Genomic DNA, 12,877 nt, shown 5'->3' with positions numbered 1-12,877 from the left:
TTGAGGTGACATGTTTATGCAATCGAGTTAATTAACAGCATGTAACATTAAAGTATCGAAAATGTTAAAGGACTTGAAACTTCTGTTAGTATTTTCGAATATATATTGTAAAAATTTTAAATAAGTCTTATATTTAAAATTGCTTTATAAAATGTGTTTGTAAATAGGCTAGTTAAAAGCTTATGGTCCTAATAGTAGGCATGTTCTTTCATATACGATTATCTGCCCGTGAAACAAGAGAAATAAAATTATCATTAAATCCTGTCAAATTTCTTACGCGAAAAGTTGCCGATGATGACTCTTTTATTTTTAAATTTAAATGAAGATTTTATATTTTGCTATTGCTTCTCATCTATTTTTTTTTAAAGAAAAAGCTAGCGTATTCTATCAGGAAGCTGAAATGTGATATTAGAATTTATGTAAAATAGAGTTTTGATTTGGTTTTATGGCGCAAGAGCCATCTTTGGCCATACTGCGCCATATGTAAAATAGAGATATGACTCGGAATGCTTTTATCTGTATTTTCCAAATCTTGTCTTGGTGAGTGTTGGCGCATGCGCGCTCCCAACCGGTCATGTGATCACGAGTGTAAACAAGGGGAAACCCGGGGAGACGCCGACAGGATTTCGGCAATAACGGACGTGGGTAATCACTGTGCTAAAGTATGAATCGAAACCCACAATAACAAAATTTACTGTCATTTATATTAATGTTTTGTGTTGTCTTGTGTGATGTCAATAAATAATTTAGAAAAAGGCAACACTGGTCCGTCGTTATTTTATCAAATGGAATCTGGATTTTAAGCCAGACCATTTTCTGGTCCGTCGAGCCGGAGACGAACCATGGATACTATAATTAAATTAAACAAAGCAAAAACTTCCCTAAAAGGAAGTATTTCAAGAATTGAAAACTTTGCGGATAAAGTGTCAGAAGACACAAGCTTAATGGACTTAGAAGTGAAACTGAAAAAAATCGACCAGCTGCAGCAAAATGTCATCAGTATAAGAAGAAATTCATTTGAACTGGATGATGCGGATGCAACTGAATTAACAGATCTTGAAGAAGAATTGGAGCAATGTGATGTCCGCCTCGAGGATTTGGAGGTAAGAATTAAAACCTTAATTAATTCTTGTAAACCTCCTTCTGTGACTTCAAATTCCAAAAACGAAACTGAAACTTTTAATATACCGACAAAGATCCCACCGATAATACTTCCCACATTTTCGGGAAATTATGAATAGTTCAGTAATTTTAGAAATCAATTCGATGATTTAATTACGTCAAATGAACAACTAACGCAGTCGCAGAAACTGTACTATTTGAATTCTTGTCTCTCTAATGAAGTTAAAGAATTTGCATCTTCATTTGACACTTTTACCTCTTTGTATAAAGCCCTAGAATCTCGATATGACAATAAAAGATTAATAATTGACATTCATGTACAGTCAATATTAGATTTTAAGAAGATAGAGCATGAGAATCCAAAAGAAATACGCGAAATGATCGATTGTATTCAAAAAAAAATCTGCGAGCGTTAAAATTGCTAAAATATGAACAAAATGATTTATTTGATATTTTCTTAATTAACATAATGTTGAAAAAATTAGATAGAGAAACTCGAAAGAATTTTGAACTAAACCAAGATCATAAAAATGTTCCTACATTTGAACAATTCATTGCATTTTTAGAAAAAAGAGAAGCCGTACTTTTATCTGTAATTAGAAATTGTGCTGTTGAAACAAACCCATTCACCAAAAAACCTCTCAATTTTTCGACTAAAACTAAAACTCTACTTGTTAAACAAAATATTGAAAATAAAAGCTGCATAATTTGTTGTGAAAAAAATCCACATCCAATATATCTATGCCCTAAATTCCTAGAATTAACCCCAGATAAAAGATTTAATTTAGTAAGAATGCATAAACTGTGTGAACTATGTCTCCGTAAAAACCATAAGAAAAATGAATGCAATTCGAAATATCTATGCACCTGCGGTCTGAAGCATTCTAAAACGATCTGTTTCCGACAGACAAGCCAGAGACGAAAGCCATATGTTTCGGAAAGTGTAAACAACCCCACCCCTTCTTGGGGTAAGTCGGAAATAAAAAATAAAGAAACAGAACTCCTGGGGGAGAACAAAATTCCTTCTGCGCTCTGTAGTACGGTGTTAAATAGCTTGCCTCGTCAGAAAAAGAAAAGTGTTCTATTAGCTACTGGAAATATTTTCTTGCAGAATAGAGAGGGTACATTAATAAAATGTACCTGCATTTTTGATTCCGCGTCAAACATTAATATTTTGAGTAAGAAAATGAGCGAAATTCTTGGAATTAAACTAGAAAAAATCCAAACTTCAGTTTCGGGGCTTAATTCAACGAAACAAAATTTAAAAGGAAGGTTGAACACTCTAATTTCAAATAAAAATGGAAATTTTATGGAAAATGTCGAATTTCTTGTAACAGAAAAAATAACAGGACTTACTCCTAACGTTACTTTAGATATTTCAAAAATGAAAATTCCTAAATTTATGGAATTATCTGATCCTCAGTTTTTTGAGGCAAAGGAGATTCACGCTTTATTGAATGCGGATGTTTTCTTCAGAATAATGAAAGATAATGTTTACAGGGTGAATGAGGAGTTATTATTTAGAGAAACAGAAGTTGGTTGGATTGCTAGTGGACGACTAGAAGAGGCGAAAACTAACGATGTCTTAGGATCGTGTTTTCTTCTCAATGAAAATTCTAAAGAAGACACATTAAAACTATTTGTAAAGAATAGAGTTCAGGAAATCACGGGGTTGACAAATCCTAATATTTGGTTTCACTGTCCAGGAAAGGACAACCCTTCAGACTTCTTGTCTAGAGGACTCAGTGCTAAATCTCTCGTTTGTGCAAATAAGTGGTGGAATGGTCCATCATTTCTACTATCTGATGAACTTCCTGAAACTATTTGTGAGTGTCCAGAACCAGATGAAAAAGATTACTTACCTGAACTTAAATCTGAGAACTCTAATATTGCTTTGACTTTAAATTCTAACAAAACCTTTTTTGATTATCTTATAAACCGTAGCAATAGATTTCTAACTATAGTTCGCATATTAAGTTATCTTTTCAGAATTGCAGAAACCAAGAGAAGAAAAAGGGTCCACTGACATCAGAGGAACTGTCAGAAGCAGAAAATTACTTATTGAAACAGTGTCAATTGGAAGAATTCTCTGCAGAAGTGATATCATTAATGTCTCATAATGAAATTTCCAATAAGAGTAAGATTTTAAATTTATCTCCCTTTCTAGATGATAAAGGTATATTGAGGGTAGGAGGAAGATTGGAAAATTCCCAATTGCCATATTCAGGGAAACATCCCATAATATTACCCTCAAAGGGTAGATTAACTGAAATTATTGTAAGATATTATCATGAAAAATATTTTCATCTAGGACCCCAGCATTTACTTTTTCAGGTAAGACAAAAATATTGGCCTATTCATGGGAGAAATGTATGTAGAAGAATTGTGCATAATTGTGTTATTTGCTTTAAAAATAATCCTAAAGAGTATTCCCAAAAAATGAGCAATTTGCCAAAGGAAAGAATAACTCCAGATAAAGTTTTTAATTCAACGGGAATAGATTTGTGTGGTCCGTTTTTTATCAAAAATAAATATCAAAGGAAGGGCCCTGAAATTAAAGTGTATGTTTGTATATTTATTTGTTTAGTGACAAAGGCTATACACCTTGAGATAATCAGTGATCTAACATCTGAAGCTCTAATAGCTACGTTAAAAAGATTTATTTCCAGAAGGGGTAAATGTCGTAAGATTTTTTCTGATAATGGGTCTAACATGGTAGGGGCTAACAGAGCATTAAAATCTTTATATAAATTAGTTAAAGACAAAAATGAGTCTTTATATGCCTTTTTTGCAGAAGAAGATATTGAGTGGTCCTTTATTCCTCCTAGAAGTCCAAATTGGGGAGGACTGTGGGAGGCAAATATTAAAGCCTTTAAGTACCATTTCAAGCGCGTAGCAGGAAACTCAAAATTTACTTACGAAGAACTGCTAACGATGACTACCCAAATAGAGGCGATTCTAAATTCCCGCCCTATTACGCCACTTCCGACTGATGTTGATGATTTAGAAGTGCTAACTCCAGCACATTTCTTAATAGGGAGACCAATAACAGCGGTAGTTGAACCATCTCTAACAGATCTTGAGTCAAATCGCCTTAATGTTTGGCAAAGAATAACCAAGTCAGTCCAAACAATTTGGAAGAGATGGAGTCTTTCATACTTAAATAGTTTACAGCAAAGAAAAAAATGGGCAGTTAATAAAGAAAATCTAAAAATAGGAGACATGGTCTTAATCAGGGAAGAAAATCTCCCTCCCTGTAAATGGTTAATGGGACGTGTAATATCACTTTTTCCTGGAAAGGATAATAAAGTGAGAGTAGTTGATATTAAAACTAGTAAGGGTATTTACAAAAGATCCATAAACAAATTGAGTGTATTGCCTATTGAAAATTAAATATTTTATAAAATTATTACATTGTTCAGTATACTTAGCTTGTATTACTTATTACATTCAAATTGCATTTATTTACCATTTTATCATTGTGATTGATGTGCTTTGTTATTATGTTATATGCTCTCATATTTAACTAGCTTCGAATATTAACTGAAAAATATTTTAGAAATGTATAATTTCTGCGCAAAATAATTGTATATATGTATTATATATTTCTGTAGTGTTTTATTTATTTGTGTTAATTGTGTGAAAAATTGTAAGTTCTTGCATGTGAACATAGCAAGGCCGGGCGGGATGTTGGCGCATGCGCGCTCCCAACCGGTCATGTGATCACGAGTGTAAACAAGGGGAAACCCGGGGAGACGCCGACAGGATTTCGGCAATAACGGACGTGGGTAATCACTGTGCTAAAGTATGAATCGAAACCCACAATAACAAAATTTACTGTCATTTATATTAATGTTTTGTGTTGTCTTGTGTGATGTCAATAAATAATTTAGAAAAAGGCAACACTGGTCCGTCGTTATTTTATCAAATGGAATCTGGATTTTAAGCCAGACCAGTGAGAGCAAAATTGCTGAAACGTTGTTTTTGTTTAGCTTAACAAAAAAGATATTTTGTAGATAGCCCTTTTTAAAGAAAGAAAATATATTTTTTCATGACAGTCGAACGAAAGACTGTAACTGAACCATATCAGATCAATTAAAATGAAAGAAATTCATGACTGAAAAATGATGCATGCTCTGAAAAAAATGTTACATTTATGAGTTATTTTCCCATTTCTATCAGTGATTCTTCTATTTCACATATAATGCACTATGTGCATCGAAAGAATTTTTTTTCAAATTTATTTTAGTATTTTAGATATTCTTTAAATTCTTGGATGTAGAGTGTTATGGTTGTTATCTAGGAATGAAAAATTGAGCAATGAAGTTTCCTTGAAATATTAAATATGAGACTTTTTATTCTATAGTTCAAAGACAAACAAAAATTGATTATTGGTTTGTTCTTTAAAGAGTAATGAATCAAACGTCATTAATAAATGATGAATCATATTTGTATAATTATTTAAATAATAAGTTTCTATATGTATTAAGGATATGGGTTCTTATATTTTATCGGTTTTCAGTTTTTTCAATCGATAAAATATCACTTATTCCTAGAAAAATCACAAAAATCTTTTTTATAAGGTATTTTGTAGGAATTCTATAAGAAAGAAATCTATCATCAAAATCATAAAAAAAAAAAAAAAAAAAATCATTTCGAGATTTTTTTTTGAAGTAAATGATATACAAATGATTCCTATGAACTTTTATTGAAAATTTGACATGTTATTTAAGTTTTTAAAAGAAAAGGAAAGGAAAGGTTCTAAAAAATTTTTTTCACTGAACTTTGTTTTCACACACTTTTATGAATGACCCCAATGTGTATTGATTCCAATCATAATTGTAGTTTGAATACATTTTCCTTTTTATCCCTGTAAACTTTCTTACAAATTTAAAAGTTTTATAGTAAAAATAGGAAAAATAAAGTTGTCACATAAAATTAGTAAAATTTGATCCATTTAGAGATTTTAACAGGTAAATAACATACGATATTATTCTAGTTTTTATAATGGTATATTCCCCATTCTCTTTAAAGTTTTTAATAACAATCAAGGAATCGTGGCATGAAATTTATTCAACTAATAATTTTATTTTAAAATTCCTGAATTCATCAATAATCTTTGCATTTCAATACATTTTATTCTCTTGTATGCCTGTTAGTCCGGCAAAAATCTTTCTTATTCGGTATTGCGCACTGAAACTTCCGAACATGAATGGGTCATTTCAAATAAGTAAATTTATGTTTGATTTAGAAATTTTATTTTGTAAGTGACAAACAAATTATTCAAAGTGTTTTTAATTGCAAACTTTTCATTTTATTTAATGTTCTTAATTAAATCACAAGGAAATGTTTCATGAAATATATTTAGCTAAGAATAGGGTATTGCATCAGATAGAAGTGAAAGGTGTGATGTAACAACATTTGTAAGTGAATGTATTTTGCATTTTTTTACTGTTTTCCCCCAAAATTTTTTCTTATAAAGTTGTTTCTAATTAAACAAGGGAAAAGAAATTTATCATTTAATACGAATAAAATGTCTTCTGTATAGACATTTCATAAATTTAATGTCACACAAAAATAATCAAAGAATTTGAAGCTGAAAATTTTACAAGCTATTTAAAGTTTTTAATAAAATGTGAAAGAAAATGTTTCATGAGATCCTACGAGTTAAGAATTATATATTGAACTTTTTTCTCACTCATATATATGTGAAGGATGTTATGTGAATTTTTAATGATATTTATGTTTCAACATTCTTTGTATTAACATTCTTAGAGAAGTCGCAATTTTTTTTTTTTTATATATGTGGTTGCTGTATTAAAACTGCTGAGAAGAATTTAGTCATATATTCATATATTATTGGTAAAACGGCTTTTACGAAGACATTTTTTTCAATTTTTATGACTCCAAAAATTATTATTTACATTGAAAATTTGCTATGCATCTTTTATGAGTTTTCAAAAAGATTGGCATATATATGTATATATATATAATGATATTTTAAAATCTAATTTCAACCCTAATTAATTTCTGAAGTTTTATCTTAATTTAGCCCATATCAAAGTCCTTCCAAAATATTTTCTGATCCCATTCCACTTTTTCTATTTAATTAATTCCAGAGAAGCTTTGTAAAAATGCTTTTGTCAGTGGTTCTCACTCTCCGAGGGAAAGGAGAAAAATTGCTGATCTAAACAAATACTTTTTTAAAAAAGATGCCTGTGTTTCCCTTACTTGTGATTGACATGCGTCAGAAATCCTTATCGGAATCTTAAATATCACTGTGAAAAAAATATTTTCCCTATCAATATCTCATGTTATATAAGACGAGGGATAATTAATTTCTCGATCTTCCCCACTTCTTGCCTAATCTGTTGCTGTGAACGGACGTGCCTTGTTCGCACCTTCTTGTAAGTAAATCATGCCTGCCTCACGGGAGAGAATAAAACGAACTTAAAAAATTCAAAGTCTCTTCACTCTCTTCGAATCTGCCATCTGCATTCAAAAATGTGTATGTTTATATTATATATATATATATATATATATATATTGTTTGCCATTTAACCTCGGAAAATCCATTCCTACAATGTTGTCTGTATAAAAATTAGGAGAAAATTTCTCTCCATTAATATCAGTAAAAATCTTTACATTTAAATTTTTATGAACTAAGTTACATACTAAAATTTTCTAAGTATTTAAGTAGAAAGTTCAAAAAAAGTCTTTAAAGTAATTCATTAAACAATATTTCGTAAAATATGTTGTTCAAGAGTTTTTTCCCCCCTCATTTGAATTCAAATAAGACATGCATCCGTCAACCTTAGGTATGTTAATATCATATGAAATTCTTTTCTTCTGACATTTTTATATAATTTATTCCCTTTCTGTGTATATGTGTTTCTTTCACGCTCAGAATCCTATCATTCATATCGTTTGATATTTCCACCTGCTATTTAAAGGTTAAGACCCAATATTAACCATTTTGGGCAATCGAAATTTATTTGTTTTGTAAATTTATAAATAGCTTACACATCTCTAACAGCAAAATTTATTATTAGGTATTTATTATTCTCTGCGTAGTGCAGTAAATTAAGGTCCGAATACAGTGTTGTGTTACATAAAACATATATTTTACGCATCAGATCTAAAGATAAATATAATCATACATTTTTATCTCCACGGGACTTTGATTTAAATGTTTGAATAAGTAAAAATTTATATATATTTAATATACACTAAACTACTATACATTTAGTAACTCAAGGCAGAATGTCTATTCAAGGTTTAAATCATACAAATAAAGGCACTAGGTTATGATTGACTTTATGTGTATCAAGTATGTTATATATTTATATGCGTGATTTAAATTTACTTTCTGATAAAATATTTTTATATTTCCTTTTTATTTATGCTGTTTACTCTTTTGTCAGAAAATGCCAAGTTATAATGTAATTGATAGTAATATAATGAAATGATTAAATCATTTAAGTGTCTTGTTATAACCTTTTCATACACTCACACATATCTGAATGATTTGTGTGAATTTTCTGTTATTTCAATTTGAAATTATGTTGTCTTTGTGTAATCCTAATGTGTTAGCAATAATCCCTTTTATAAGGTTATTTGTACTAGAATTAGGGAAAAGTATTCTATCATTATACTTAGTAAAATTTCTGTATATTTTTTGAAATTTTATTAAAGTAATGGCATACAAATATATTGCACGTTTTTATATTGCAAAATTATCATTTCTTTGATTTTTTCAAGCAGCTTCAGAACGAAATATTACAGGGAAACATTTTTTCTAAGTCAGGCGTTATACTTTGCTTATGTTGATTCATCTCTTTGTGAAAGGTTTTAAGGGAATGTGGGAATTTGAACACATTTGTCTTGAATCCTTTTTAAGTAATCTATTCTTTATTATAAGGTTGTTTAAATGAAAAAAAGAAAAAGAAGTGAAAAAGGCGATGTAAGCTTCCATTGCGATAAAAATTTATTAACCCTTTCTTTTTCCTTCCTTTCGATCTTACTTCTTCAGATTTTTATAAGAAAATGCTAATTAATAGTGTAGTTGATAATAATAAATTAAAATGACTGAATTAGTTAAGAAGCTTGTTGTAATCTCCTCATACACTCACAGATATCTGAATGATGTGATTGAATTTTTGTTTTATTTTAGTAAAAACATATATTTTTCTTTTTACAACCCTAATCAATCGCGATAACCTTTCTGATAAGGTTAATTTTACTAACATTAGGGGAAATAATTCTGTCATTAAAATCAGTAAAATTTCTGCATCTTTTTGGAAATTTTATGAAGACAATGACACGCAAAATATTGTACGTTTTTCAATTGCAAATTCATCATTTTATTTGGATTTATCAAATAGATTCACAACAAAGTATTGCTAGAAATTCTTTCCCCTAAAACTCACAATATACTTTGCTTATGTTGATCGCTATGTGAGATGTTTCATTGGATTTTCCGTTATCGATTGTGTTAGAACAAATTTTTGTCCTGATTCCTTTTTAAGTTATCAATAATTTATTATAAGGTTACTTTAATGAAAACTGAGGAGGGAATACTGCCAATAAAAAAGAATAGAATTTCTTCTATTTTTAAGCGTTCTGAAGGAAATAACATAGTAAAGTATTCTATGTATTTCATATATTGGGTAAGAATAATTGAGGAATAATCTTGCTGACGTAATAATTTTCTTTCATTTCAAATTGTGGTATGAGAAGTTAAATAGGTTTATAATTCATTTAATGCAACACCATGTTCTAAAAATCTCATTAAGAAATGTTCGTTTAGCCAAATTTCTTTATTAATTAATAATTGTTAGTTACAGAAACGTTTATAATTAACTCTGAGACTCTGGGGTAAGTAGGAACATATGCTTTAGCATCTGAACAAAAACGGACGAATAAGAAATTAACATAATTGAAATGATTAGAAACTGTGGTAATATTGTGGTAATAACTGTGGCATATAAAATCTTATAATTATTTAAAATTTTGACTTGGAGTAATTTATATTCTATCTATCCTCAAATTTGCTGGAAAAAGTCTTGAAATGTATCTTTATAATAACAGAAATAACTAATTATTATTAAAGAAGAAAAGGAAATATCTAGGGCTTAAGAAAGCAGTCCAAGGACTAGTAGTTCAGTTTAGTAATAAAAATTAGTGCTCCAAAATCCAGTAGTAAAATCTAGAAAATAATGTGCTATAAAATAAAATAAAAAATGTTTTTTCCACTTGGAATGGTATTGCCAATAAATGTAGAAAATTAATTTCAATTAACTATAATGTAAAATTTATGATATGAATATAACGAGTTTTGTAATTCAGATAATTCTAAAATAGGCTAACTTTGCAGGATGACAGAGAAAATCTTGAAGGGATTGGTGTACAATAGTTAGTGGATATTAAACTATATTCTCTAAACTATATCTATAAATAGTTTACATATTTCTTAGAGCAGAATCTATTATTAAGTATTTATTTTTCTGTGCGTAGTGCAGTAAATTAAGATCCGAATACATCGTTATGCGTTGTGTTACTTAAAATATGTATTTTACCCATCAGGCCTAAAGATAAATATAGTCATACATTTTTATTTCCACAGGACCTTGGTTTAAATGTTTAAATTAATAAAAATATTTATGTATCTAACTAATAGTCAGTAAACTACTATATATTTAGTAACTCAAGGCAGAATGTCTATTCAAAGTTTAAATCATATATAAAGAATCTGGGTTATGATTTACTTTACTTGTATCAAGTATGTTATATATTTATATGCTTGATTTAAGTTTACTTTGTGATAAAATATGTTAATCTTTCTTCATTTTTCGTCCCATTTTTCTTTGTTTGTTTTTGAAAGAAAATGCTAAATTATAATGTACTTGATAGTAATATAATAAAATGACTAAAGCAATTACTAATATTGTTATTCTTCTCATACACCTACACATGTCTGAATGATTTGTGCGAATTTTCTGTTATTTCAATTTGAAATTATTTTGTCTTTGTGTAAACCTAATATGGTAGTAATAACCTCTCTTAAAAGGTTATTTGTATTACAATTAGGGAAAAGTATTCCTTCATTATACTCAGTAAAATTTTTGAATATTTTTTTGAAATTTTATTAAAGGAATGACATACAAGTATATTGTACGTTTTTCGGTTGTAAAATTATCATTTTATTTGAAGTTTTCGAACAGCTTCTCAGCATAATATTACAGAGAATTCTTTCTTATAAGACATACGTTATACTTTGCTTATGTTGATCTCTTTGAGAAAGGTTTTAAAGGAATGTAAGAATTTGAACACATTTGTGTTGAATCCTTTTAAGTTATGAATCCTTTATCGTAAAGTTATTGAAATGAAACAACATAAAGGAGATATGTCAATTAAAATGAATCAAATTACTTCGATTTTTATGCCTTCTGCAGGAAATAACATATAAAAAATATTTTATAAATTTATACACAATCAGTATAAATGGCAAATAATTATTTTAAATCATTTTTACGTAGCCCGTTCGTGTATTTTAATTTTTTACTTTTTTAATGATTTTTGTTAAAAATATCATCTGTTATATGATGTATTCTATATAAATCCTTATAACTATTAAAACTTTTGATTTGTAGTAATTTATAATCATTCTATCCTCAAATTTGCCGGAAAAAAGTCAAGAAATGTATCTTTATAATAATAGAAATAACGAAATAGTATTAGACACGAGAAGGAACTATAATAGGAACCAGCCTAAGTTCAGTTTATTATAGAAATTAGAGCTCCCAAATCCAGTGATAAAATTGATTCTCTGTTCAACTAATTTTTATTTGATATTTACTCTACTTGAAAGAATCTGTTTTAGGGCTAGGATCTGGTTTTGTAGTTTTTATCTGACTCTCCGAAAGGCAGTCATCCTGTAGTATCACGCCTCTGCCAGATGATGCGAAACGTGGTTAAGTCCTTATTGTTGTTTTCTTTTTTTTTTCTAAGCATAGTTTTCCGTTATTATGGATTCAAAAACAGAACAGAGACTGTCCATTTTATTTATAGTGATGACAGAAGATGTGGTAAGATATTCGAGGATTTTGAATGCATTGTTGCTCTGTTGCTTTGTTTCTTTTAGTTCTTATTAAATTTGAAGTCTTGAACTGTTAATAATGCCAAATATTTCTACGAGACGGTTTAATTCAGGACTGGATTAATTATTTAGAATTGGAATCGGAAGTTTATTCTAATCCGAAATAAGTTAACTACTAAGAAATGTAGCGTTTGTGTTCTTGAGATTGTTCTTAAAGAGACTTAAGACCATCAATGTCCTGTTTTTAAAGTAAATGAGTGCATCAGTTGAGCGCCAGATATTGGGATGAGAAATTTCAGATTAGGAATGGATTAATTGTGCAGAATTTTAAACTCAAATACATTTACTTTGAGATGCGGCATTTGTGTTCTTCAGATTATTTTTAAACAGGCTTAGGAACATCAATGCCATGTTTTAAAGTAAATAACTACACCAGATGAAAGCCAAATATTTCGACAAGAAGGATCAGATTATGACTGGATTAATTTTCATAATTTCAAGCGGAAATAAATTTACTTTGAAAGGCGGTATTTTTGGTCTAGTGATTATTTTTAAAGAGACACGAGATCAAATATGCAGTGCTTTTAAAGTAAACAAGTGCCCCAGATGAGCGCCAGATATTTGGACAAGAAGGATCAGATCAGGACTGGATTATTT

The sequence above is a fragment of the Argiope bruennichi genome, chromosome X1, assembly GCF_947563725.1.
Source record: "Argiope bruennichi chromosome X1, qqArgBrue1.1, whole genome shotgun sequence".
Lineage (NCBI taxonomy): Eukaryota > Metazoa > Arthropoda > Arachnida > Araneae > Araneidae > Argiope > Argiope bruennichi.
The sequence above is the reverse complement of the archived record's forward strand: the minus strand, read 5'-3'. Positions refer to the sequence as shown.